The 27,918-nt window shown below is 40.9% G+C and overlaps 1 long non-coding RNA gene and 1 other non-coding gene across 2 annotated transcripts; both read right to left on the bottom strand.

The window, feature by feature from the left end:
• Nucleotides 1–699: 699 nt before the first annotated feature.
• Nucleotides 700–26,964, bottom strand: LOC141371763 (uncharacterized). Its single transcript, XR_012376976.1, has 3 exons — nucleotides 26,898–26,964; nucleotides 17,261–17,336; nucleotides 700–1,048 (listed from the first exon to the last, which is right to left on the bottom strand). It is a non-coding gene; the product is annotated as an uncharacterized lncRNA (long non-coding RNA).
• On the bottom strand, nucleotides 2,242–2,315 carry TRNAM-CAU (transfer RNA methionine (anticodon CAU)). The gene has a single exon. It is a non-coding gene; the product is annotated as a tRNA-Met (tRNA).
• Nucleotides 26,965–27,918: the final 954 nt, after the last annotated feature.

Raw genomic sequence — 27,918 nt, 5'->3', positions numbered from 1 at the left:
TACTCCGGACAGTTGGAATACTGTCCAGGCCACGGCCTGCAGAACTGAGGAACCATGGTGTGCAGCTTCCCAGCCTCTTGACTTAGTATTTATTTGGACCACAGGGGCGCTTAGAAAAAGTCTCCGATGTGGCCTCTATGTCAAAGTTAAATCAGCTCTTAGGCCCTGCTGGTTGTAGTAGGTCCCAAGGCCTCCAAACCCTCCAAACTTACTGTTTCAAGAGCCCCCACACAGGAGCTGGCCCAGGCCTTGGAGCCCCGAAAGTCCGTGCTGAGGTCAGATTGACCCCTAGGAACCTCAGCCCGGGTCTCCAGGACAGTTTCAAAGCAGGGGGCCCCTGATCACTCCACCTCAGGGCAGGTGGCTCTCCGTCTTATGAATAGCCATCTGGAGCACGAAATGCTGGCATGGTGCCTGGACGGTGGGAGGGCAGGTGCTCTCAAGGCCGTGGGAGGAGAGCCTGACAGAGGGCTGAGGGAGCGCAAGCCTGTGCGTTTTCCTGTGACTCCTGGGGTTTTGGAGTATAGGTAGGGTCAGTGGGGTGGAGTCCGGAGCCGACGACTAAGAAAGAGTTCTTGAGACGTCTTTGGTGCAAAATGGTGGTTTATCAAAGCCCGGGGACAGGGCCCGTGGGCAGAAAGAGCTGCTGCCCGGGGGGTTGTGAGGGGCAGCTGATTACAAATTATGGGGTTGGGGGAGGTAAGGAAAAAGGGAGGTTTCCGAAAGAACTTTCATATGCTAAAGAAGACTCACAGGCCTTGCCATTGTCAAGTTAAGGTTGTTTTCCCCTCTAGCAAGGCGGTAATATTAAGATAGTTGACCTTCCTGGAAGGTCACACATGTCCCACCCAGGAGTGGGGGGTGGGGGGAGGTTGCAGGGTCAGCCAGCCTTCTGTTCCCTCATCACCTGGAATTCAGTCCGCAAATGAGTCACTAGGGGCACTTAGCAAAGAACTCGCCAGTGCAGAGCCTTCTGGGCGAGGGTCACTGCCCAGGCCTGAGTGTGCTGGTGCTGCCGGTGCCCATCTGGTGCTGGCCAGGGTGTGTCCTGAGAAGGAGGAACTGCAGTGGGTCAGATTCAGAGCTGCGAGGGTGGTGGGCAGAGAGAAAGCAGGGGGCAGACATGGTCACGCACCCATTTGTCTCCACCCTCACGCTCCCCGTCTCTGCCATGTGTTTACCTGAAGGAGATGCCGAGGAAGAGGCACCAGGACAGCGGACAGCGTGCCCCAGCCCAAAGTCCAGATGAATCTGGCACAGGAGACACCGTCTCAAAGAAACCAGATGCAAAGCAGTACAAAATCTGTTACGGCTATAAAAACTTCAACAAAGTGGCCCATGTTTTCAAAGCGAGAACATGTTGCCGTGAGGGGTCGGCTGCCATGCTGGGATCAGGTGTGCTCCTCAGAAATCATCCCCCCAGGTACCCCCCTGCAGCTTCACACATCTTGTGTATTACGCTATACTTCAGGGCATTCTTTACCAAACAACAACTACAACGAGAGGAAAACCTGATAAACATCCTGGGGCTGGAGAAAGCACTCAGAGCTCACACTAAACAATGGAAAACATCCCCAATAAAAATAGATCTTATAATGGATAAGAAGGAACCAACAACCTGAGAAAAACATGGCAAAGGGTACAAACAAGCAAGCCATAGAAAATGAGAAAGTCAGGAAAGTGCACCCCAATGAGAGGCAACTTGTCCCTTCCCAGTTTGTAGAAGTTTTGCAGTGGTAACATCTAGCACTCTCAGAATATGGGAAGAAAGCAGATTTTTGCAGATCTGTTACTGTGGATTGTAGCCCTTTTGCAAATTTGTTTCATTCAGACGCCCTGAGCAGCACACATTCTGGAGCCTATCACAGGAAAATCAAAGCCTCTGTGTGTAAAAGCACACGTACTTGATGTTTACCACAGCCACTATCTCAGTGCCCAGGGCACAGACTCCCTGAGACCCTACTCCCAGCAGGAGAAGGTCAGGCAAAGGGTTGAACGTGCTGTTGAATATTCAGCAGCTACATAAAGGAAGAAGTAAGAAGCTGGTCCCTCACCCTCCAGGGTCTTCATCTGAAAACCAAGTTTGCTCTCATCACATACTGGGAAAGTCTGGCAATATTCAGTCTTGTCAGTCAGAAGAAATGACCGACAAACCCCTGTATGCTTTCACACAGGAATCTGTAGAGACCCCTTCCTTCTGACACCCCTTTGGGGTTATTTAAGCTGCTTTATCTTTTTTTCTACCCCAACATGGGGCTTGAACTCACAACCCTGAGATCATGAGTCACATGCTCTACCAACTGAGCCAGCCAGGCCCCACTAAGCTGCTTTATCTTTGCTGGCCCCTGTGGAGTACCCTGGGACAGCAGTGCCCTTGACCAGTGCTCCCCCTGTGGGCTCCACTGTGAGGGTGGGACCTGAGCATGAGCCATGAAGTGGCCCCTAACGTTCTGGCAAACATCCATAGACTTTCCTTGAACGGAGCATAAAAAGCAAAGAGTTTAGCAGTCAAGGTTAAGATATCAACTTGTGGCATGACCTGCAGTTCTTTAACCTGGAGAACCCATGCCAGGTGGTTGGGGTTTTGGGCTGTCCTCTGCTTACATAAACCTTCAAGATGTGAAGACAACTGAGGGGTACCACCCAGATTTAAAAGATTAGAATCATATAAGACATACAACCATCTATTTGTATACAAACACACCCACGTACATGCATGTGTGTTTGCTATGCATGAAAATCCATGCAGGCGCGTAAGCATATGTGTCCACACGTGTGCATGCTCACGTATGTAGGGCTTGTGTGTCTGCGTATGCATGCACATGTGTGCACTTTATTGTATAGTTAGCTTACATTAGAAACTTGCTCACCATCAGCATGAAGATCTGCAGCAATAATATAATATAGATAATTGCTAAGCAGCTGGATTATCATAAAGAATGCAATTATTCTAATTTCATTCTATGAAAAAGGAAACAATTGAAATGAAGGAAATGTGCAGCAATGCTTCTAGCAAAGAAATTAAGCTGCCTTATTAACTGAACTTTGAGACCTCAATGGTTTTAGTTTGAATTGAATTTTATACCTTGTCCCATTTAAATCCCTGTTATGTAAATCAAATTCTGTTTAAACACTTTGATTTTAACTTGAAATGGTAAATATATTATGATGTTGGTTTGAAATTAGCAACAACCTGAAAATATTGCATGTTCAGTCTGTAGTGGTAATATTGTCATATTTTTAATATTTTCATTTATTTTTATTGTTACTATAATACTTAGCCATTCAATGGACACTTAGAAAGCACGATCTCCTTAGTGCTTGGTAACTATCCTGCCGTGAATTGTGATTCTATTTATGCTGAAGGACGGAGCTCCCACTGGCGATTACCTTCCCTGAATGATGCAGCTAATTAGCTCCAAAGCCAGAATGGGAGTCCATGAAATGTGCCAATGCACCTCCCACAACACACTAATTGAATTTCTCCTTCAGAAACCCCTGAAAGCCATGCAGACATCATCCATGAGCATAGGGGAAAGTATTAATTCTATCAGCACATTGCTCATGACACTGATATGCATGTTTGGTTAAAGTTGATGCACTAGGGGAGATTTTGACAATTCAAGGCAGAGGATGTGCTGTTCAAAGGAGACTGTTTCTCCAGCGTCCTATCTGGTGTTCTCAAATCCCAGGCTGCTGTTCGGCTTCCCAGCTGCTAGTTGCAGACACACTTCTGCAGTGTCGGAGGCTGAGGGTGGGGCAGTCCACAGGGCTTCACCGGAAGGAGGTGAGGGCGAAAATGCAGGTGCCACACCCAGCCGTGGCCTGGGGCTCTTGCTTCTCCCTTTGATGTCCAGGTCAGACAGAACAGAGACCGGCCGGCAGGAAGCCCCAGGATGCCTCTAGAAGGAGGAACTCGGGACAGGGCCCCCAGTTCCTTCAGGGCAGGATGAGCTTGTGGAACCATCCAGTAAACTGTCATGACGTTTCTCCTGTTTTGAATGTGGCCTTTTCTTGATCAGGTGTTTACTTCATTGCTGTAAACCTTTGGCTGTTTTCCAGAACTCCCTTAAGTATTTTGGCAAGTCTCCACTTATTTCTTTGGGGGTTTTTGTTTGTTTTAATGTTTTTTAAATAGAGGAAGGAGGGCCTGGCATTCCTAGTTCATCATCTTGCTGATGTCACTCTCAAAAATGTTTGGGTTCCTGGGGTACCTGGGAAGCTTAATCAGTTAAGTGTCTGACTTGACTCAGGGTCCTGGGATCCAGCCCCGCATCAGGCTCCATGCTTAGTGGGGAGTCTGCTCGAGATTCTTTCTCTCTCCCTCTGCCCTCGCTCTGCTCACATGTGCATGCTCTTTTTCTCCCTCAAATCAATCAATCTTTTCCAAAATGTTTTGGTTCCTGGGAATCTACCATTATTGGAAATCTATATGTGCATTAATGTACATATGTGCTTTAATTTATTCGGGTTCTAGGTGCTTCCCTGTAAATGGATTTTTTCCCACCAAATCACTGTAAGTGGAAGTCTGAAATATACTAGTAAGGAATTATATTAGCAATCCCAACTCCAGGCTGGTGCAACCTGAGTACATGTGACATGTTCCCTCATTCCCATGCACGTGAAGATATTGGTGGAGTTGATTTCACTGAGAGAACATTGCTTTTCTAAATCTACATGCTGAGAGAGGAAGCAGAATTGGCCCAGCCATGAGTCAGGATTTCTTCGGAGCTAGAGGCTCATGGCTGCGGTGCTCACCGTTATAGATTTGAGACAAAAGCCTCATAGCAGAAATAAAAGAAAGGCTGAATACATCACACCAGTTGTCACATCAGAAATATACATTAGTAATTTCCTAAATTGGCCGAATTTGCACATGTAGTTCCAAAGCTGTGTCAGGCTTGCGTATATCACGTCCATTTGTTAGCTTTGAGTTCTCTAGGAAAGTGAATGAAATATATCCACCTCCGTGTCTATATGCGGACAAGTCTGGGCAAATTTTAATTATTTAATATTTTATTCAGTGGAGGGGCGTCTGGGTGATTCAGTTGGTGAAGCATCTGCCTTCGGCTCAGGTCATGACCCCAGAGCCCCAGGGTTCCAGCCGCATTCAGCTCCCTGCTCAGTGGGGAGCCTGTTTCTCCCTCTCCCTCTGCTGCTCCCCCTGCTTGTGTTCTCTCTTGCGCTCGCTCGCTCTCTCTCAAACACATAAATAAAATCTTTAAAAAAATATTTTATTGAATGGAGTTCTGAAAAACGACATGCCATCAGCAAATAGATGTATGTTGCTTGTGCATCTGTTGGTATGTCATCTATACCCAGCTCACCCACAGGAGAAGGTAAAGGTTGAACAACAGAAACATGAACGTGTATAACCCCCAAGAGTTTACCCTGCTAGTTTATTTGGGTGGATGTCAACAATGGAGATATTGTTCAGCAGATTCTACCCTAACAGATTCAATGTGGAGTGGCAAAGATTCATGAAAGTATCTCCTACTATTTACCACGATTAGCGACAGTTTTCTTTTTCACTGAGGTTTTAGTTGAATGACCGCTCTGTTCTCAGCCCAGCATGGATCAGTACATAAGGATATTGCTCACTTTAACATAGTTTCTTACACCTACTTTATAACTGTTTTTATGCTTTAAGTAGCCTCTCTTGTGAGAAAATGTTGCAAGAATAATTCCCTAAATTCAATCTTCACCTAAAAACTGATCTATAATTGTAATTCAAACACAAAGTCAGTATCAGCCTTAATCTACTTCTTGTCCTGTTCAGGCTCACTCTGCCCATTGGATGTAAATATGTGATCCAATTCAAAATCCTCTAGAAATTGCATGTGTATTTTTCTGAACAAACCAGACTAGACTTCTGCCAGATATTTGTGTAGCTTTTTAGCCACAGGACACTTTTAATTGTCAGAACCCTGATTTAGGATGAAAAAATGAACATACGTGTCTTGTTATATGTGTCTCTCCAAAAGTCAACTCCCAAGTGACTGAACTGACAAGAGGTCCCTCCAGCTCACAAGGTTAGCTTTCCTAAATGCCTCCAGCAAAGCCAAGGTGAAGCTCTGCAGTTGCAATTCCCAAAGAGCCAACACAACCCTATTTCCCTTTCATCATCTGCTATGTTGTAATGTCAACAGCATAGTAGATAGCACCTCTCACATCCAACAGCTACAAGAGACTTAACGTTCCCACAATCCAATGAAAACTTTATTGATTTATTTTCTTAACTCTATTAGTAGTAGTAGCAGTAGTAGTAGTAATAGTAGTAGTAGTAGTAGTAGTAGTAGCAGTAAGTAGGCTACACACCCAGTGTGGGTCCCAGCACCGGGCCTGAACTCATGACCCTGAGATTAAGACCTGAGCTGAGATCAAGAGTTGGATGCTTAACTGACTGAGCCACCCAGATGCCCCTGAAAACTTTATTTTTAAAAATCATTTCAGCACTTCCTAGATACCTATGCTCAAGAATGACCACATTCTGCCAGCAAGACTTTTAGCTGGAATCCCAAAACTCTGCAGGGAGGCACCTGGACCTGAGCGTTGGTCACAAGGGCCTTATCTGTGACTCAAGAGTCTCCAGGTGGAGTGCAGAGCAGTGAGCACAGCAAGGCCCGCCCTGGCAGTGTGGCCACACTGCCCCAGTGTCTTTCAAGAGATGCAAACAGGAAAGCTCTAAGTCCCTCCCTGTCCCAACTTTAAAAGTAAAACTTCCTGTGTCTGTTGGCTCATCCATTGTTGATCATTATTGATGCGGTATAGATATGGATGAGCCAGTACACCTGACATTTGGGAGGAGAGAACAAAATTGTCTCTCAAGTCAAAATTCAAACAGCCAAGGATTTCTTTAACTTAGAAGCTCTGAATTTTCTTTCTTCCTTTTTCTTTTTTAAAGATTTTATTTGTTTATTTGAGAGAGAGAGAGAGAGAGAGAGCAGGAGCACAGGAAGGGCATGGAGAAGCTGACTCCCTGCTCAGCAGGGAGGCCCATGGGGGACTCATCCCAGGACCCCGAGATCATGACCTGAGACAAAGGCAGACACCTCACTGACTGAGCCACCCAGGCATCCCTGGAAGCTCTGAATTTTCATCTTTCAGTACAAGGCCAAGGCACATTTCTTACTGGCCGGAGAAACACAGGCCTCCATCATGTAACAACCTTTCTGGGAACTATTCAGGTATATTCTTAAAAAAATACCTATAAAAACATTGAAAGTAGCCTTTGAAGACTCATAACCAGGCAGCATCCACATCCCATCGAGTTTGATAATGTACATGAGGTTTTCTGTCTTTTTTTCCCTTTAACTCAAAGGGAAGTTCTGAGTGCTCCAGTGAACAGCAGAGCCCGGTGTGGGTCCTCATGCCCTGGCACTACGGCGACTCAGCAACAGGCCCCAGTTCCCGGCCTCCCCCTGCAGAAGACGCAGGTGCTGAGCTGGAGGAGCTCACAGACTTTGCACTGATATGTGTCCACAAAGAGCTCTCCATCAGCTGCGTTTATGACACCCTCGGCTTCCAGGGAAGAAAAGAGCAGAAAAACAGGATAGGCTGCATCATGGACACAATGGTAAATCACGATGAGGGCAAAATTTGTGCTTGGCCTTTCTCACCTCCCACAGACCCCCATCTTGCAATCTTTCCTTCAACACGGCCCAAGCTGCCCTGGTGAAGTGTGCTCCACATCTCGTGGCGAACCTTGTGAAGCCTGCTCCACACACCACGTCCTCGCCCTTTCTTGGTGGGCTGGCCGCCTGCCTGCCTGCCTGTGACTGCGTGCCAGCACTGTCCTCAACCCAAAGCACGGTGGTGCTTTCTCCACATCACAGGCTGACACCCTCCTCCCTTGGCAGGGAGTCTCACCTCCTTCCCAAAACCCAACAGAACAAGCTCTTCTGTGCTGTCCAAAGGCCAAGAAGCTCACGTGAAATTACAGATTTTAGGAATGATCAGAACATAACCTGATCATTGACCTGGATCTGCAGTTGGGAGTCCTATTTTACCTACAGTTCATATATATAAATGTCCAAGAAATGTGTGAAATTTAAGAACTTTTGCTTCTGGTCATGGTAAGCAACATGGGTTGGGTGCGATCCTCCAAGTTACAGAAGCAAGAAGTAGGGCTACATTCCCAGGTAAACGAGGAAGGCTAGGGCTGAGTCCTGGCTGGGTCCTCTGGGAAGGAGGAGAGGTGAGGGCCTGCAGCCACACTGGTGGAGCAGGGAAGAGGGAATGCCCGGGACACCTGTGGCTGAGATGTGGGAGGATAAAATGGAAACTGGATTAAAATTTTCAGCAGAGAGGGGCATCTGGGTGGCTCAGGTGGTTAAGCGTCTGCCTTCGGCTCAGGTCATGATAGAGCCCTGCATCGGGCTCCCTGCTCAGCGGGGAGTCTGCTTCTCTCTCTGCCCCTCCCTCCTGCTCTGCTGTCTCTCTCTCTCTCTCAAATAAATAAACACAATCTCTAAAAAATAAAGTTTTCAGCAGAGAAAGGAAGGTTTTCCTTAATCTTTTCCACCTTGTCTTATAATTACTGTATATAATCACAGCTATTTTTACAGCTCTTTTTAGTGATGTAAATACATGGTTTCATATCCCTTTCAGATATTTTATGATATTCTTCTGGTTCTTGTAGATGAGGCACCAATTTTTAAAAGCCTAATTATAACATCTGGATAAATATATTAGACCTTACAAAACATCTTAAGATTCCCTGGTAGGTCAGTAATTAATTGTCTTATGTTCATCATAATGGAAAAATATTTAAAAAGGCATTCTCATCTGTCAAGACAAAGTGACACATCATATATTTTCACAGTGCAAAGCATGCACAGAAAGAAAGTAGTTCTCTACACATTGTGGTTTAAAGATATCGAAGTCCCACTAGCTCTTAATGAATCCCACTGACCATCCACAATGTACAAAACTCTACAACTTAATCATGCATCTCTTGAACTTCTACAGAATAAAAGAAAATTATACCCTATAAAATATATATCTTTGATCAATAACTTTAATTTTCTATTTTATTTTGCTGGTACATAAAAAAGGAATTTTGAAAAACATTTCTAAATAACACGAGTCAAGAAAGAAATCTCAAGAGAAATTATTATACATTTTGACCTAAATGAAAATGAAAACAAAACAAAATGTGTGAGATGCAGCAAAAAAGTGCTTAGGGGGAAATTATAGCACCTAATGCAGACATTAGAGAAGAAAAAAGATCTGAAATCAATCATCTAACCTTCCACTTGAGTAAATGAGGAAAATATGAGCAAATAAAATCCAAAGTAAGCAGGGAAAAATAATAAAAATTAGAGCAGAAATCAATAAATTGAAAACAAGAAATCAACAGAGAAAATAAACAAAAACAAAACTAAAAACAGTTCTTTGGGAAAACCAACAAAATCAATAAGCTTCTAGTCAGTCTGACTAAGAAAATAAGAGAAGACAGAAGTTACTAATATTAGAAATGAAAGGTCATCACTGCAGATTCCATGGATACTAAAAAAAATAATAAAGGAATATTACAAACAATTCTATGTCTGCAGATTTCATAACCCAGAAGCAGTAGCACAATTCCTTGAAAAACACAATCTGTCAAAACTCATACAAAAAGACATAGATCAGGGGAGGCGGAGCAAGATGGCGGAGGAGTAGGAGACCTAGATTTCCTCTGGTCTCAGGAATTCAGTTGAATAGGGATCAAAACATTCTGAACACCTACGAACTCAACAGGAGATCGAAGAGGAGAGTAGCAACAACTCTCTGAAAAGAGAAGCGACCACTTACTGGAAGTCCGGCCACTACTCCTCCAGCAGGGACCCAACAAGCGGCAGAGCCGGGGAGACTCCCCTTCCTCCCCTGGGAGGAGCAGCGCAGGAGCGCACCACAGGGATCTCCTGGGTTTGGAGACTCCACACGGGGTCGGGAGCCAGACATAGAAACGCTCGGTCACAGGCCGGGTGAGCACGGAGTGCGGCCGGAGACCAGGACGGGAGTGACTGCTTTTCTCTGGGGGCGCACTGAGGAGCGGGGCCCCGAGTTCTCAGCTCCTCCGGGCGGAGATTGGGAGGCCACCATTTTTGCCCTGGTCCTTCAAAGCTGTACCGAGAGCTTGCAGGGAACAAAAGCTCCTGAGAGCAAACCCGAGCAGCTTGCTTAGCCCGGACCGACAAGGGCGGGGCAATTCCACCTCCGGCAAAGATATTTGGAAACCACGGCAACAGGCCCCTCCCCCAGAAGATCAGCACGAACAGCCAGCAAGCCAAGACCAAGTTTACCGATCAAGGAGAACGGGAGAACTCCAGCGCTAGGGGAAACTGCACATAGAATTCATGGCTTTTTTTTTACCATGATTCATTAGTTCATCAAAGTTAATTTTTTAACTTTTTTTTAAATTTTTCTTTTTCCCTTTTTCAACCAACATCTTATCAATCCCTTTTTTAAAAAAAACATTTTTTATTTTTCATTTTTAGAGTCATATTTTATCCCTTCATAGTAGTTACCCTTATTTTTGGCATATATATATAAGTTGTTCTCATTTAAAATTTTGAGATACAGTTTCTTCTAACAGATCAAAATATACCCTAAATCACTAGTGTATGGCTTTGTTCTAGTCACCTGCCTGATCACATTCTCTCCCTTTTTTCAATCTTTCTTTTTTCAAACAACTTATCAATTCCTTTTATAAAATCTTTTATAATTTTCATCTTTACAGTCATCTTCCATCCCTTCATTGTATCAACCCTTATTTTGTACATATATGTCTTTCTTCCTTTAAAATTTTAGGAGGCACTTTTTTCTAACAGACCAAAATACACCCAAAATCTAGTGTGTGGCACTGATCTATGCACTAGCCTGACCATATTTGATCATATTCTGCTTTTTATGTATTGTTCTGTTTTTGTTTTTCTCTTTTTTTTCTCTTTCTTTTTTCTTTCCTTCCCTTTCTTTTCCCCTGCTTTCAGGTCTTTTCTGATTTGTATACAGTATATTTGCTGGGGACGTTGTTAACCTGTTAGCATTTTGTTCTCTCATTCATCTATTCTCTTCTGGACAAAATGACAAGACGAAAAAAATCACCTCAGCAAAAAGAACAAGAGGGAGTACCGTCAGCCAGGGATCTACTCAATATGGACATTAGTTCGATGTTGGACCTAGAGTTCAGAATCATGACTTTAAAGATACTAGCTGGACTTGAAAAAAGCATGGAAGTTATTAGAGAAATGCTCTCTGGAGAAATAAAAGAACTAAAATCTAACCAAGTTGAAATCAAAAAGGCTATTAATGAGCTGCAATCAAAAATGGGGGCACTAACTGCTGGGATAAATGAGGCAGAAGAGAGAATCAGTGATATAGAAGACCAAATGATGGGAAATAAAGAGGCTGGGAAAAAGAGAGATAACCAACTACAGGATCACGAGGGCAGAATTTGAGAGATAAGTGATACGATAAGACGAAACAACATTAGAATAATTGGGATCCCAGAAGAAGAAGAAAGAGAGAGAGGGGCAGAAGGTATATTGGAGCAAATAATAGCAGAGAACTTCCCTATTGTGAGGAGGGAAACAGGCATCAAATCCAGGAGGCACAGAGAACCCCTCTCAAAATCAATAATAATACGTCAACACCCTGACATCTAATAGTAAAAGGTACGAGTCTCAGAGACAGAGAAAATCCTGAAAGCAGCTCGGGAGAAGAGATATGTAACCTACAATGGTAGAAATATTAGATTTGCAACAGACCTATCCACAGAGACCTGGGAGGCCAGAAAGGACTGGCATGATATATTCAGAGCACCAAATGAGAAAAATATGCAGCCAAGAATACTATATCCAGCTAGGCTGTCATTGAAAATAGAAGGAGAGATCAAAACCTTCCAGGACAAACAAAAACTAAAGGAATTTGCAAACACCAAACCAGCCCTCCAAGAAATATTGAAAGGGGTCCTCTAAACAAAGAGAGAGCCTAAAAGCAGCATAGATCAGAAAGGAACACAGACAATATACAGTAACAGTCACCTTACAGGCAATAAAATGGCACTAAATTCATACTTTTCAATAGTTACCCTGGATGTAAATGCCCTAATCAAAAGACACAGGCTATCAGATTGGATTAAAAAACAAGACCCATCCATATGCTGTCTGCAAGAGACTCCTTTTAGCCCCAAAGACACCCCCAGATTGAAAGTGAGGGGATGGAAAACCATTTACCATGCTAATGGACACCAAAAGAAAGCTGGGGTGGCAATCTTTATATCAGACAAATTAGATTTTAAAACAAAGACTGTAATAAGAGATGAAGAAGGACACTATATCCTTTAAAGGGTCTATCCACCAAGAAGATCTAACAATTGTAAATATCTATGCCCCTAACATGGGAGCAGCCAATTATATAAGACAATTAATAACAAAAGCAAAGAAACACATTGACAACAATACAATAATAGTGGGGGACTTTAACACCCCCTCACTGAAATGGACAGATCATCTAAGCCAAGGATCAACAAGGAAATAAAGACTTTAAATGAAACACTGGACCAAATGGACTTCACAGAAATATTCAGAATATTCCATCCCAAAGCAACAGAATACACATTCTTCTCTAATGCCCATGGAACATTCTCCAGAATTGATCACATCCTAGGTCACAAATCAGGTCTCAACCAGAACCAAAAGATTGGGATCATTCCCTGCATATTTTCAGACCACAGTGCTTTGAAACTAGAACTCAATCACAAGAGGAAAGTCGGAAAGAACTCAAATACATGCAGGCTAAAGAGCATCCTACTAAAGAATGAATGGGTCAACCAGGAAATTAAAGAAGAATTAAAAAATTCATGGAAACCAATGAAAATGAAAACACAACTGTTCAAAATCTTTGGGATACGGCAAAGGCAGTCCTGAGAGGAAAGTATATACAAGCCGTTCTCAAGAAACAAGAAAGGTCTCAAATATACAACCTAATCCTACACCTTAAATGAGCTGGAGAAAGAACAGCAAATAAAGCCTAAACCCAGCAGGAGAAGAGAAATAATAAAGATCAGAGCAGAAATCAATGAACTAGAAACCAAAAGAACAGTAGAACAGATCAACGAAACTAGGAGTTGGTTCTTTGAAAGAATTAACAAGATTGATAAACCCCTGGCCAGACTTATCAAAAAGAAAAGAGAAATGAACCAAATCAACAAAATCATGAATGAAAGAGGAGAGATCACAACCAACACCAAAGAAATACAAACAATTATAAGAACATATTATGAGCAACTCTATGCCAGCAAATTAGATAACCTGGAAGAAATGGGTGCATTCCTAGAGATGTATCAACTACCAAAATTGAACCAGGAAGACATAGAAAACCTAAACAGACCTATAGCCACTAAGGAAATTGAAGCAGTCATCCAAAATCTCCCAAGAAACAAAAGCCCAGGGCCAGATGGCTTCCCAGGGGAATTCTATCAGACATTTAAAGAAGAATTAATACCTATTCTCCTGATACTTTCCCAAAAAATAGAAATGGAAGGAAAACTTCCAAATTCATTTTATGAGGCCACCATTACCTTGATCCCCAAACCAGACAAAGACCCTGCCAAAAAGGAGAATTACAGACCCATATCCTTGATGAACGTGGATGCAAAAATTCTCACCAAAATATTAGCCAATAGGATCCAACAGTACATTAAAAGGATTATTCACCACAACCAAGTGGCATTTATCCCTGGGCTGCAAGGCTGGTTCAACATCCACAAATCAATGAACGTGATACAATACATTAACAAAAGAAAGAACAAGAATCATATGATCCTCTCACTAGATGCAGAAAAAGCATTTGACAAAGTACAGCATCCATTCTTGATCAAAACTCTTCAGAGTATAGGGATAGAGGGTACCTACCTCAATATCATAAAAGCCATCTATGAAAAACCTACAGCGAATATCATTCTCAATGGGGAAAGGCTGAGAGGTTTTCCCTTAAGGTCAGGAACGTGGCAGGGATGTCCACTCTCACCACTGCTATGCAACATAGTATTAGAAGTCCTAGACACAGCAATCAGACAACAAAAAGAAATCAAAGGCATCCGAATCGGCAAAGAGGAAGTCAAACTCTCACTCTTTGCAGATGATATGATACTGTATGTGGAAAACCCAAAAGACTCCACCCCAAAACTGCTAGAACTCATACAGGAATTCAGTAAGGAGCAGGATATAAAATCCATGCACAGAAATCAGTGGCATTCCTATACACCAACAACAAGACAGAAGAGAGACAAATCAAGGAGTCGATCCCATTTACAATTGCACCCAAAACCATAAGATACCTAGGAATAAATTTAACCAAAGAGGCAAAGGATCTGTACTCAGAAAACTATAAAATACTCATGAAAGAAATTGAAGAAAACACAAAGAAATGGAAAACCGTTCCATGCTCATGGATTGGAAGAACAAACATTGTGAAGATGTCAGTGCTACCTAGAGCAATCTACACATTCAATGCAATCCTCATCAAAATACCATCCACCTTTTTCAAGGAAATGGAACAAATAATCCTAAAATTTGTATGGAACCAGAAGAGACCCCGAATAGCCAGAGGACTATTGAAAAAGAAAAGCAAAGCATCCCAATTCCGGACTTCCAGCTCTATTATAAAGCTGTCATCATCAAGACAGTATGGTACTGGCACAAAAACAGACACATATATCAATGCAACAGAATCGAGAGCCCAGGAATGGACCCTCAACTCTATGGTCAACTCATCTCTGACAAAGCTGGAAAGAATGTCCAATGGCAAAAAGACAGTCTCTTCAACAAATGGTGTTGGGATATTTGGAGAGCCACATGCAGAAGAATGAAACTGGACCATTTCCTTACACCACACACAAAAATAGACTCCAAATGGTTGAAAGACCTAAACGTGAGACAGGAGTCCATCAAAATCCTAAAGGAGAACAGAGGTAGCTACCTCTTCAACCTCAGCCACAGCAACTTCTTCTTAGAAACATCGCCAAAGGCAAGGGAAGCAAGGGCAAAAATGAACTATTGGGACTTCATCAAGATAAAAAGCTTTTGCACAGAAAAAGAAACAGTCCACAAAACCAAAAGACAACTGACAGAATGGGAGAAAATATTTGCAAATGACATATCAGATGAAGGGCTAGTATCCAAAATCTATAAAGAACTTATCAAACTCAACACCCAAAGAACAAATGATCCAATCAAGAAATGGGCAGAAGACATGAGCAGACATTTTCCAAAGAAGACATCCAAATGGCCAACAGACACATGAAAAAGTGCTCAACATCGCTCAGCATCAGGGAAATCCAAATCAAAACCTCAATGAGATACCACCTCATACCCGTCAGAATGGCTAAAATTAACAAGTCAGGAAACGACAGATGTTGGCGGGGATGTGGAGAAAGGGGAACCCTCCTACATTGTTCGTGGGAATGTAAACAAACAGTTGAAAATAGAGCTACCATACAATCCAGCAATTGCACTCCTGGGTATTTACCACAAAGATACAAATGTAGGGATCTGAAGGGGTACGTGCACCCCAATGTTTATAGCAGCAATGTGCACAATAGCCAAACTGTGGAAAGAGCCAAGATGTCCATCGACAGATGTATGGATAAAGAAGAAGTGGTATATATACACAATGGAATATTATGCAGCCATCAAAAGGAATGAGATCTTGCCATTTGCAATGACGTGGATGGAACTGGAGGGTGTTATGCTGAGTGAAATAAGTCAATCAGAGAAAGACATGTATCATATGACCTCACTGATATGAGGATTTCTTAATCTCAGGAAACAAACCGAGGGTTGCTGGAGTGGTGGGGGGTGGGAGGGATGGGGTGGCTGGGTGATAGACATTGGGGAGGGTATGTGTTATGGTGAGTGCTGTGAATTGTGCAAGACTGCTGAATCACAGATCTGTACTTCTGAAACAAATAATGCAACATATGATAAGAAAAAAGAAAAAGAAGAAGATAGCAGGAGGGGAAGAATGAAGGGGAGTAAGTCAGAGGGGGAGACGAACCATGAGAGATGATGGACTCTGAAAAACAAACTGAGGGTTCTAGAGGGGAGGAGGTGGGGGGATGGGTTAGCCTGGTGATGGGTACTAAAGAGGGCACATTCTGCGTGGAGCACTGGGTGTTATGCACAAACAGTGAATCATGGAACACTACATCAAAAACTAATGATGTAATGTATGGTGATTAACATAACAATAAAAAATTTTTAAAAAGAGGTAGCTGAAAATAAAAAAGAACACAATGGGAAGAGGCCAAACTCTCAACACGAACAGGAGTTTGGAAGAAGTTGATTCTAACACTCATGGATGACTGTGACGAGTTCAAGTCTTCAGTGGGGGAAATAAGTGCAGATGTGGTAGAAATATCAAGAGAATTAGAATTAGAAGTGGAGCCTGAGGATGTGACTGAACTGTTGCAACATAATAAAATTTTAATGAATGAAAAGTTGCTCCTTATGGATGAGCAAAGAAAGTAGTTTCCTGAAATGGAATCTACTGGTGAACATGCTGTGAAAACTGCTGAAATGACAACAAAGGATTTAGAATACTACATAAATTCAGTTGATAAAGCAATCAAAGGGTTTGAGAGAATTGACTCCCATTTTGAAAGAAGTTCTATTGTGGTATAATGTTATCAAACAGCATCACATGCTACAGAGAAACTGTTCACGAAATTGTTCAATGTGGCAAACTTCACTGCTGTCTTATTTTAAGAAATAGCCACAACCACCCTAATGTTCAGCAACCACCACCCTCATCAGTCAAGCAGCCATCAGCATTGACACAAGGCCCTCCATAAGCAAAGGGATTACAATTCACTAAAAGCTCGAGGTGGTTAGCATTTTTTAGCAATAAAGTACTTTTTGAACTAAAAAAAAAAAAAGACATAGATCAGGAACACTTGGGTGGCTCAGTCAGTTAAGTGTCTGCCTTCAGCTAAGATCATGATCTTGGGGTCCTGGGATTGAGCCTAGAGTCTAGATCCCTGCTCAGTGGGGAGCCTGCTTCTCCCTTTGCCCCTCCCCCACACTACTCGTGCTCTCTCTCTGAAATCAATAAATAAAATCTTTTTAAAAAATTAAAAAAAAACAAGACATGGATCATTTACACAAACCTATATATTTGATAATATATAGTATTGTTATATATTTATAAAATTAAATATATTTAATAATAATTAACAAATAATAATTAATAATAAATAATTAAATATACTTACATCATTAAATAGAAACAATGATTAATGATCTTCCCAAACAGAAAGCCTCAGGCCCAGATGGGTTCACTGGCAAATTCTATCAAACAATTAAAGAAGAAATGATACCAATTAATCTATAATCTCTTCGAGAAGATCAAAACAGGAAATATTTTAACTTACTCTATGAGCTAGCATTACCCTAATATAAAAACCAGATAAAAGCATTACAAGAAAACAGACCAACATCTCCCATAAACATAGATACAAAAGTACTGAACAAAATATTAGCAATCAAACCAACAATGTAGAAAAAGAATTTACACCACCCAAATGGGGTTTATCCCAGGTATGCCAACCTGGTTCAACATTCAAAAATCAGTTAATATAACCTATCTCATCAACAGGCTGAAGAAGAAAAAAAATCACATGATCATATCAATAGAAGCAGAAAAAACACTTGGCAAAATCCAACATCCATTCATGCTAAAAATTCTTGGCACACTAGGAAAAGAGGAGAATTTTCTCAACTCCTTAAAGAACATCTACAAAATCCCACAGCTGACATCATGCTTAATGGTGAAGATCTTGAAGCTTTCCCACTAAGACCAAGAACAAGGAAAGATTTCTTTTCTAATTTGGGAATTGCAAATTAAAACAATGAGATAACACTAAATGGCTATTGGAATGCCCCAGATTGAAAACACTGACAATAACAAATGTTTTGGCAAGGAACTTTTATTCATTACCAGTAGGTATGCAAAATGGTATAGATACTTTTAATGGACAGTTTGACAGTTTCTTACAAAACTAAAAATACACTTATAATACAATCCAGCCATCACACTTCTTAGTATTTATCCAAATGAATTGAAAATTATGTCTACATGAAAATCTGCACATAGATGTTTACAGAAAGTTTATTCATAATTGACAATATTTGGAAGCATCTAAGGTGCTCTTCAGTAGGTGAATGGATAAATAAACAGTCACACATCCAGACGATCAAATATTCTTTAGCACTAAAAAGAAATGAGCTATCAAGTCATGAAAAGGTATATAGGCAAGTTCAATATGTATTACTGAAAAAGAAAGTCAATCTGCAAAGTCAATCGGTGTGTTTCCAACTATATAATTTTCTGAATAAGGCAAAACTATGGAGACAGTAAAAAGATCAGTGGTTACCAGGGTTGAGGGGGAAGCAGGATGCATTGGTGAAGCAGATTTTTAGGAAAGTGAAACTATTTTGTATGATACTATAATGATGGATACAAGTCCTTATACATTTGTCAAACCATAGAATGTACAACACCCAAAAGGAACCCTAATGTAAACTATGGGCTTTGGGTGACAATGAATCGCCAATGTATATTCATCAACTGTAACAAGTGTACCACTGTCCACAGTAGTGGAGATTGTTTATGTTGGGGGATGGAGGTATATGGGAGTTCTCTATACTTTCTGCTCAGTTTTGCTATGAATCTGTAACTTCATTAATTAACAAAAATTCATTAATTTCATTAATTAAAAAATGAATTTTGCAGATGGACCTTGAACAAGTTCTCAAATTTATTCATTTCTACTAGTGTGAAGATTCTATTGGATTTTCTAAATACATAATCATGCTCTTTGCAAATAATGACTTTTGTTTCAAACTTTCCAAAATTTGTATGTTATTTCATTTTCTTTCCTAATGTAATGGTTAGTAACTCCAGCAGCTACAACCTTAACTTGTTTCCAATCTTAAGGCAAACCTCTTTTTTTTAAAAGAAATTAAGTATGATGGTTGATTAGATAATCTTTATCAGATTTAATATTTACTTTGATTTCTACTTTGTTAAGAGGTTTGTGTCCACAGTGGTGGACATTGTATTTCATCAAATGCACTTTGTGCATTTTTTAAGATAATCACCTAATTTGTTGCATTTATATTTGAAAGTTAAATTAAATAGATTGCTGTTGAATGTTAAGTCAATTATGAATTCTTGGAATACACACCATTTGGTCATAATATATAACAGTTTATATGTGATTGGATTAAATTTGCTAATATTTTATATAGTATTTCTGCATCTACATTCACTACAGAGATGTCTGTAGTTTTTCTTTCTTCTAATGCCCTGGACATATTTTAGTATCAATGTTAAATAGGTCTTATATATGGGAAGTGTCCCAACTTTATCTGTGCTCTGGAAGAATTCGTGTAAGACGGGCATTCCTTCACATATGTTTAGAATAATTGATCAATAAAATCATCTAGGTAAGTATTTCTCCTTGTGAGAGGCATTTTAATAACTGATTCAATTCCATCAATATACACAGACTTTCTTTTTCTTCTTATGTAACTTATATAAGTTGTTTTTCAAGATACTTGTACATTTAGTTTAAATTGTCAAATTTGCTGATGAAATGTACCCATAGTGTCCACTTGTAACTTTTTTTAGCGTTTTTTGGTTTTTTTAATTTTTTTAACTTAATTTAATTTTTTATTTATTAGAGAGAGAGAGAGAGCATGAGAGGGAGGAGGGTCAGAGGGAGAAGCAGACTCTCTGCTGAGCAGGGAGCCCAATGTGGGACTCGATCCCAGGACTCCAGGATCATGACCTGAGCCAAAGGCAGTTGCTTAACCAACTGAGCCACCCAGGCGCCCCCTTTGGAATCACTTGTAACTTTTTAATGTCTCTAGGGTCTGTAGTGACATCCTCTTTTTCATTTCTGGTGGAGATTTATGTTTTATTTCTGCTTCCCTAAATTTGAATTGTTAGGAGTTTCACTGATATTATTAATCTTTTCAAAGAATGTGTGTAATGCTGACTCCATTTTATGTATGTTTTCCATGTCCTAGATTTCTGCTCTGATATTTATTTTCATGCTCTCCCTTCACTTCTTTCATTTTCCATCTTTCACCTTCTTGTTTAGGTGGAAAAGTATCATCTCTTTTCCCTAATACATCCTTTTCAGTTATACATTCTCTAATCACTGTGTTAGTTGCATCCTATGGACTTTTATGCTTTCTTTATCTTCAATATCGTTCAGTTCAACTATTTTCTAAAATGGGAAACAGAGATACAATATTTGCAACATATGTCACAGATAAAAGGCTAAATTCCTAAAATAAAAAGCACTTTTAAAAATTGAGAAAAAAAGGTAAAAACTGAATGGAAAAAGATACCCAAAATAACATGTGCAGACCTTTAATAAAACATATATACTTAAATTACTCTTAAATCTTTTATATAATAAGTTTTATTTGTAACAAAATACAAATTTAAATTAATCTGTGATACAATTTCTTACCTATCAGATTGGCAAGAATTAAAAGCATTAAAAGAAACATTTTCAGAATATATATTTAAGTTAAAAAATCAAAGTGTACTAGCAAAACTTTGTTATGAAATCTTTTCTATAAGAAAACATTGGAAATAGAGGAAAATTTGTTTATGTTTGCAAATGCATGCACATGCGCGCACGCACACACACACACACACACACACAGGATCAACAGAACTAACGAGGTTTACCTAGAAAGGGTGGATAGGAATATATGAAGAAGGCAGAGGGGAGGAATTAGCATCTCTCTAGATACACTTCTTTCTATAATTTTGGTTTTTGAACCATTTTAATATTTTATACACTCAGTTTATTTCAACAGGGGGTCTAAGATAGACTACAAATAGAGTTTAATCAAAATAGTGTTTTTCAAATAACACAGAAACACTGAAGTAGGGGAGAAAACATGACCCAAATAACTTCTGAACACTATACTGTTATTTTCCTCAGTACAAAGAACTGCAAAATAATTCGGAGATCTATTAATAGCTTTGTGGGTGGGGCTTATTTTAAATGATTATTCTTTAAGCAATGCTGACACTATTTTTTTTTATTATTGTAGAATTGAGCTAAAGAGAAAATCTAGTGATGCTGACATCTGTGTTTTCTTCACAGCAAAGATCTTTAACTCTGCCTTTGTGTCTGCCAAGTGCAGTGACGGTGGCTGACCCTTCTTGCTCTCACCTGGGCATTCTCTATTTCTTTGAACAGAATGAAGGTTGGATCTCACTATAAGGAAGGGTAATGGAGGCCACCGAGAACCTCATTCACAGGATAGGCTCCTCACTGTGTTTGTATAGCATGCTGGGAGAAAGAATCAATAGCTACCACCGTGCACCCTGGCTGAGGTCTCATCTAGGACATAACCCCATTTCCAGCATTGAGGCAGACTGGGGACCTCTGCAGGCACCAAACCATCACATCCTCTGGACCTGCGTTCAGCTGGGGAACCTAACTCCCAGGAGGATTACTGACCCGGTAAGGATGCACTGTCACTAAGCTCAGAAATTCATCCGAATGCCTTGGCCAGGAATGAGGTGTGGTGTTTATGGTACAAGACAGGCAGGACCTGTCCTTTGTTATATCCGCCACCACTCCCCCAAAACTATCTTTTTAGGTCTTTAGTGGGGACAAAAAATAGTTCAGGACTTACGTTCAGGAAGAGCTGGACAGACCTCAGATTCATGAGGAAGATGTCCAGCACTGGGCCCACTCTCATCCTGGAGTGGATGCCACATCAAATGTTTATAAAGTGCATGGGGATAAAGTCATACAGCCTACTGTTTGTGTTTTATTTGTTTAAGGATCTCATCCTTATCATGGGTAGACTTTATGCAAGGGAAGCATTGTACACGTGGGAATAAACAGGCACCTGCAGATCTCCACCCTTGTGTGCAAGCCCACCACAAACCATTACTGTAACTTCAAACATGCAGGACAGCAGGTCCACACATGGGCTGGGGCTGTGCGTCCAAATGCGTCTGCAGATCCAGGCTGGTCCATGATCTTCACTCCTCTCTGCCCCTGCTCACAGGGTGACAGGTACAGACATTCAAAAAGCCTTTAGAAATTGTTACAGCTATTTGTCAGAGTATTTTTGGGTCTGTTGAATCTGATACTAATTTAAAAATTGAGGTTTTATGTTGTACGTCATTTTAAAAATTTTCTAGGAAATCATTTTTACTCCCTTTTACCAAAAATCTGACCTGCAAAGGATTGGAAATGAAAACACAAAATGAAGTCAACAAATGAAAAGCTCACATAGCAGAAGCTTCTCAGCTATGATCTGCAAAGGAATTTCCTTGGGATCTTGATAAAATACAGATGCTGATCTGCAAGTATAAGGACCTCAGGATTATGCAGTTGCCACTGGTCCTTGGGCTGCCCTCTGAGTCACAGGATCTAGGGTGCCCATTCTGGAATCACCTGAGGCCTGCCTCCTTCCACCCCAGAACAATTAGATCATAAGCTCAGGGTTGCCCCAACCCCCTGTGGAATCCAAGGTAGCTGACTTGGCTGAAGACCCCACTTGTATTGGAGGTGCTTCTGTGTCCAATAGATTAGACAGATGTGGTCAGTCTGGGGACTTATGGGACCAGTCTGCTCAGCCTGGGACTGTCACAGAATGACATGAACTGGTTAGGATGTGCTGGAAAAATCCAAAGTTCCAGGAAATTCTTCTCATAGCAGTTATTCCTTAATTGTCATTTCCAGGCCCACACCCAAAGTCTATAAAATCACGAAAACTGATTTTAAAACATGAAGAATGTGCTGAAATGCTCCAGACTGTAGGGGTGATCCTGCCACTTTGGAAGATAACTGAGGGGTAGGGGGACAGCTAAGTAGAGTGAAGACATCCATGCAGCCGTACATGGATATCTGAAAAGCCAGATATTTCTTTGCTTGGATTCCTTTTCATAACAAAATCACTTGATTGCTCTCAGTTGAAAATTAGAAGGAAAGCAAACAATTTAAAATCACCTCATCAATTCATGTATATCTGTTCTATTTAAAGCATACAAATATGTGGATATATTTATACATTCTTAAGTGCATATATATATATACATTTTTGCTAAGTTGGTTATTCATGAAGGTTTCTAAAATTCTGGCATTAAACTAATGATGAATATTTACAGAGAACTCTTTTTCATAAACCAGCCATAATGCTATATGACTGGGATTCTATTTTTTAATGCAAATTTATTTAAATATCTTTCAAAAAGCTTTAAAGACTTTGACAACTTTCTTCACCTCAACTTCCAAGTGTCAGGTGTTGGGTCAGGTGACCGATATTCTTGGGAAGACTCATGGACGACACATTGCTCATGCTGGAGTCCAGCATGGACACCCGTTCCAAACCTCCCATCAGTCTGAGGTGTGTGGTTACTTCACGAAGAGCCAGAGCTGGGGTAGCCATGGGTGGGCCCCCCCACCCCCCCCCCCCCCCCCCCCCCCACCCCCCCTTGGACACTGTGTGTCTCAAAAGAAAGAAATGCACAAAATCAGAGTGAAAAATGGTAAGAGAAGAATTTCTGATATTCGAATCCAATGTTCTAATGCTCTACATTTACAAATCAGACACATGGCCAAAGGCATGAGGTAGGCAGGTCCCAGTTGTGTCTTACTTTGCAGACCTTCTATAATTAGAAACCCCCCAAATGTAGAGACAATTTTTGTCAAGTGTTGGCCAAGGTTCAGGGTGGAAAAACAAGGTCCTAAAGTCTCTTTGGAAGGTGTGGACTACATATCAGACAAGGGAACTGTGCTTGAGGACCATTCTAGTTGTGATGACTAATTTCATGTGTCAGCTTGACTGGGTCATGGGGTGTCCAGATATTTGGTTAAACATTATGTCTGGGTGTGTCTATGAGGGTGCTTCTGAATGAGATTAACATTTGAGTTGTCAGACTAAAGAGAGCAGATTGCCCTTCCCAATGTCTGTGGGCCTCATCCAGGCTTTTGGAGGCCTGAATAGAATAAAAAGGCTGAGGAAGGGAGAATTTGCTCTCTATCTGCCTGACTTTAGGCTGAAACATTAGTTTTCTCCTGCCTTCAAACTGGAACTTGGACTGGAACTACACCATTGTCTCTCCTTGGTCTCCAGCTTGCCAGTGGCAGATCTTGGAACCCTCAGCCTTCAGAATTACATAAGGCAATTCCTTAAAATGAATATCTTTATATATGCACACCCTGTTGGTTCTGTTTCTCTGGAAAACTCTGATTGACACAGCTGTATCAAAGAAGAACGAAGAGAGACTCTAGAAGGTTGAGGTTGTATTAGCCATGATGCTATGCTCATGCCCACGTGGCGATGCTGGGCCTCTAGGGGAATCCCTCAGTACACAATTCCCAATATTGCAAACACAAGAGAACTGCCATGAGGGAGGATCCCCAGGGCTCATAATGTCTGCCTATTTTCATAACTCTCTCCACATACTGCCTTGCATGACTATTACCATTTACCATGTTTCTTTTCTCTACTAGAAGGTTAATTGCTTGAGGATAGGAATTGTGTTGTTCACCATTGTTTATCTAATACTTTCTAACACTTTCTTTAATTTCATAGTCACAAAGGAAATGTTAGTTGAATAGAATTGACCTCTATTTAATTTTGCAAAGTTATGTGAGTTTAACCTTTATTTCCTAACTAGACTTGAAATTAAAGCCATTAATATTGTTTTCCCTACATTGCTTAATTTCCAAATAGGCCATTAAATTTTCTCCTTTGGGAGATTTAAATTTTTAGATTTAAATTTTGTCTTTTGATTTAATATATCTATTAAACAATAATATGTATAAGGAGAATATTGGGAGCTTCTAAAACAAGTGTCTCCTTTCACATTATGACTTAATAGGATGCATACAGCATGCACACAGCAGGCCTGAGGAAGACAGGAAGATGGGCACTGCGGGAACAGGAAGCAAGAACAAACCAGACCAGTGTGGGTCAGCTGGGAGAATGTGAGGGAGGTGGTTGACTGAATTTAGGAGTTGGGCTAGAGTTTTGAAAAACATTTGCATACAGGGTAAGCATTTGAGGGGATAGAGTTGAAAGACAATTAGAGTTTTCAGTGGGAAGGGACAAGGAGTGCCATAAAACAGAAGAGGAAAAGACATTAGTGATGCTGATGCTGAAGACATAGTATCTCAATAAGCAAGACTCCATTAATTAGGAAGAAAATTGCAGAGAAGACTCAGAAACTCTAAGAAATAGTTACTTAGGCAAAGATGGAAAAGATTGTCTCTTCTAAATTTTTTTAAAATACTAAAATTTTTTAAAATACTTCTTTCAATTTTTATAAACAGGCATCAGGCACGTATTTCTTGTGTTCTCTCTGGGTTCTGATGTTCTTTTAATCCTATGCCCTCCCCATACACACTCCCTGATAGTACCACCATCATGAATGGTGGTACCCAAAAAGATATGTCCACATCCTAAACCTAGGGCCCCTTGAATGTTACTGTATATGGAAAAAAAGTCTTTACGGATGTAATAAGTTAAGGGTCTTGAAATGAGATCATTCTGAATTATCCAGGTAAGCCCTGAAACGAACAGCAAGTGTTCTTATAAAATATAAAAACACAGAGAAGACCATCTAAAGATAGAGACAGAGACCAGGGGCATGTGGCCACAGCTCAGAGATGCCAGAGTTGCCAGAAGCTGGAGGTCAGGGACACACTCACCCTTAGAGCCTGAGCTAGTGTGGCCTTGCAGATGCCAATTTTAGGCTTCAGGCCTCTACAATGTGAGGGACAAGTTTTCTGTTGTTTCAAGTTACCAAGTTTGTAATGATTTGTTACAGAAGCCCCAGGAAACAAAAGCATTACCATAGGGCTCAATTTGGGAATGTGACAGACCCAGAACAATGGAAGAAAAACCAACCCCCTAATATGAAAGCAGACAAGTGTAAAAATTAACCGAAGATGGTATCAGTCATTTCTGTGGACATAAAAACATTATATCCTGTTTCTCCTGTGGTTCTTCACCCAGAAATATCTTTCAAAAGCATTTGGTTGCTGGTCTTTAGGGGAGTACTGCTAGAGGACTCAGCATTCTTAGGCAGGGCTGGGTAGCCCAGGTCACAGTGACATGACCTGTCCTCAGGCCCAAGGGCAGGGATGGGCAGGTGACCCTGGTTGAGGTGATGTGAGGGCAGGCTCCTCTAAGCCATAAGCAGACAGATCCCACTCACTGACTCAGAGCAGGGCCAGAGGCAGAGGTTGACCTAAGAGTCTATCAGGGCAGGGGGCCTGGTCCGGCAGAGAGACCTGAGAGTCTACCAGGGCAGGGGGTTACCTTTTCTCACCTGGGAGTCTGCTTTCGATACATACACATTTCCTTACCAAATTGGTGATTTCTCTGCTACTTTAAAAATATGAATATAGCATAACTTCCATCTTAAATAACTACTTTTTCTCCACAGGTAGAAAATAACCTAAAGATACATACATTAACACAATTTTTAAAAGGATTTTTTATTATTATTAATTCATTGAAGCAATTTCATTTTCAGTGCAGAGATTAGGCTTTGACTTAAAAACAAAAACAAAACAAAACAAAACCTAAACAGAATTGAATTGAATTAGATTGAATTATGAAGCCAACTTGAGAACATAGCAACTTTAGTATTTTCTGCCTGACATGCCCCTTGAATTTTAGTGAAGTGGCCCTAATTCCATCCACACCATTATTTAGCTTTTAAAAATAAGCATTCCCTGACTTAGAAAATAGGCTTTTAGATAGAAGCATTAGCAAAGAAACAAACAAAACAAAACAAACAAAAAAACAATCCAACTCCATTGCTGAGTAATCACCAGTAATTGGTACCTTTGAAAACAATGCTCATAATTTCGCTGCTTACTCCTGTCGCATTCTCTTTCTTTCCTAGTCTGCTTCTCTGTCACACACAGTCACGTCACGTCACCTTCTGTGGTAATGTGCGTGGTGTCCCTGGTGCGGAGCTTGGGTGAGACGGGGGAGGGAAGCAGGGCAGGGCAGGAGAAGCTGCGTGAGGTGCAAGCCCAGCCAAAGCCCAGCCATAGCCTTGCCTGAAGGAGCTTGGGAGCACCCAGCCTGTCCTTGGTGCCAGCCACCCCTGAGAGGCACCGCCCTGCAGGTGTATTCGTCTAGGGCCTGTCCCCTTGATGTTCTCAGCAGGGTGAAGCTCAGAGCCCTTAGCAGCCACCACTCACAGCCACTAGGTGTGCCTGTGGGAGTGTAATCTCAACAGCTGGGTGTGCCTGGCACCGAGGCCATCTACTACACAAGTCTGCTTGTTTGTTTTTGATTTTGTCTTTTACCAACTGAAGCTTGTCTTTTGAAATCCATAAAAAAATTTTTAAATATTTTGTATAGAAATCTTTCTTAAAAATGGGTGTACACTCTTTTTTTAAAATTTCTGAGATACTTATTTATGAACTTATAAATCTGGGTCTTTTTAATTTTTTATTGAAGAACAGTTGACGCACATAGTGATCCAACAGCTCTATATTTTATGCTGTGATGTACACTCTTTGAGCCCCCAAGTGAAGTATAATGAATACAATCCATTCTTCTCTTGGCATGTGAGAATCACCATGAGCATTAATTTATAATGATTATACTGAAAATCAAAGCCTTCGTGTATGACAATGATACTGACATTCTAGGGGGCCAAGCAAGCTTGCTTCTGAATTACCCGTTTAGATATTTATAAGATTTTTTTGTACCTTTTTTCACCCATATTTCACTTAACAGTTCTTGTTGCTCTTGGAATAGCTACATCTGTATTACTCAATCCCTCTTTTCCCCCATGTTTTATCTTTTATGTTTATAATAAAAGCAAATGGTCTATCCAGTGAGATAGGTT

The sequence above is a fragment of the Callorhinus ursinus genome, unplaced genomic scaffold (assembly GCF_003265705.2).
Source record: "Callorhinus ursinus isolate GAN/ISIS: 27379988/994484 unplaced genomic scaffold, GSC_fseal_2.0 scaffold96, whole genome shotgun sequence".
Lineage (NCBI taxonomy): Eukaryota > Metazoa > Chordata > Mammalia > Carnivora > Otariidae > Callorhinus > Callorhinus ursinus.
This window is presented reverse-complemented; position numbering and strand designations above follow the sequence as displayed.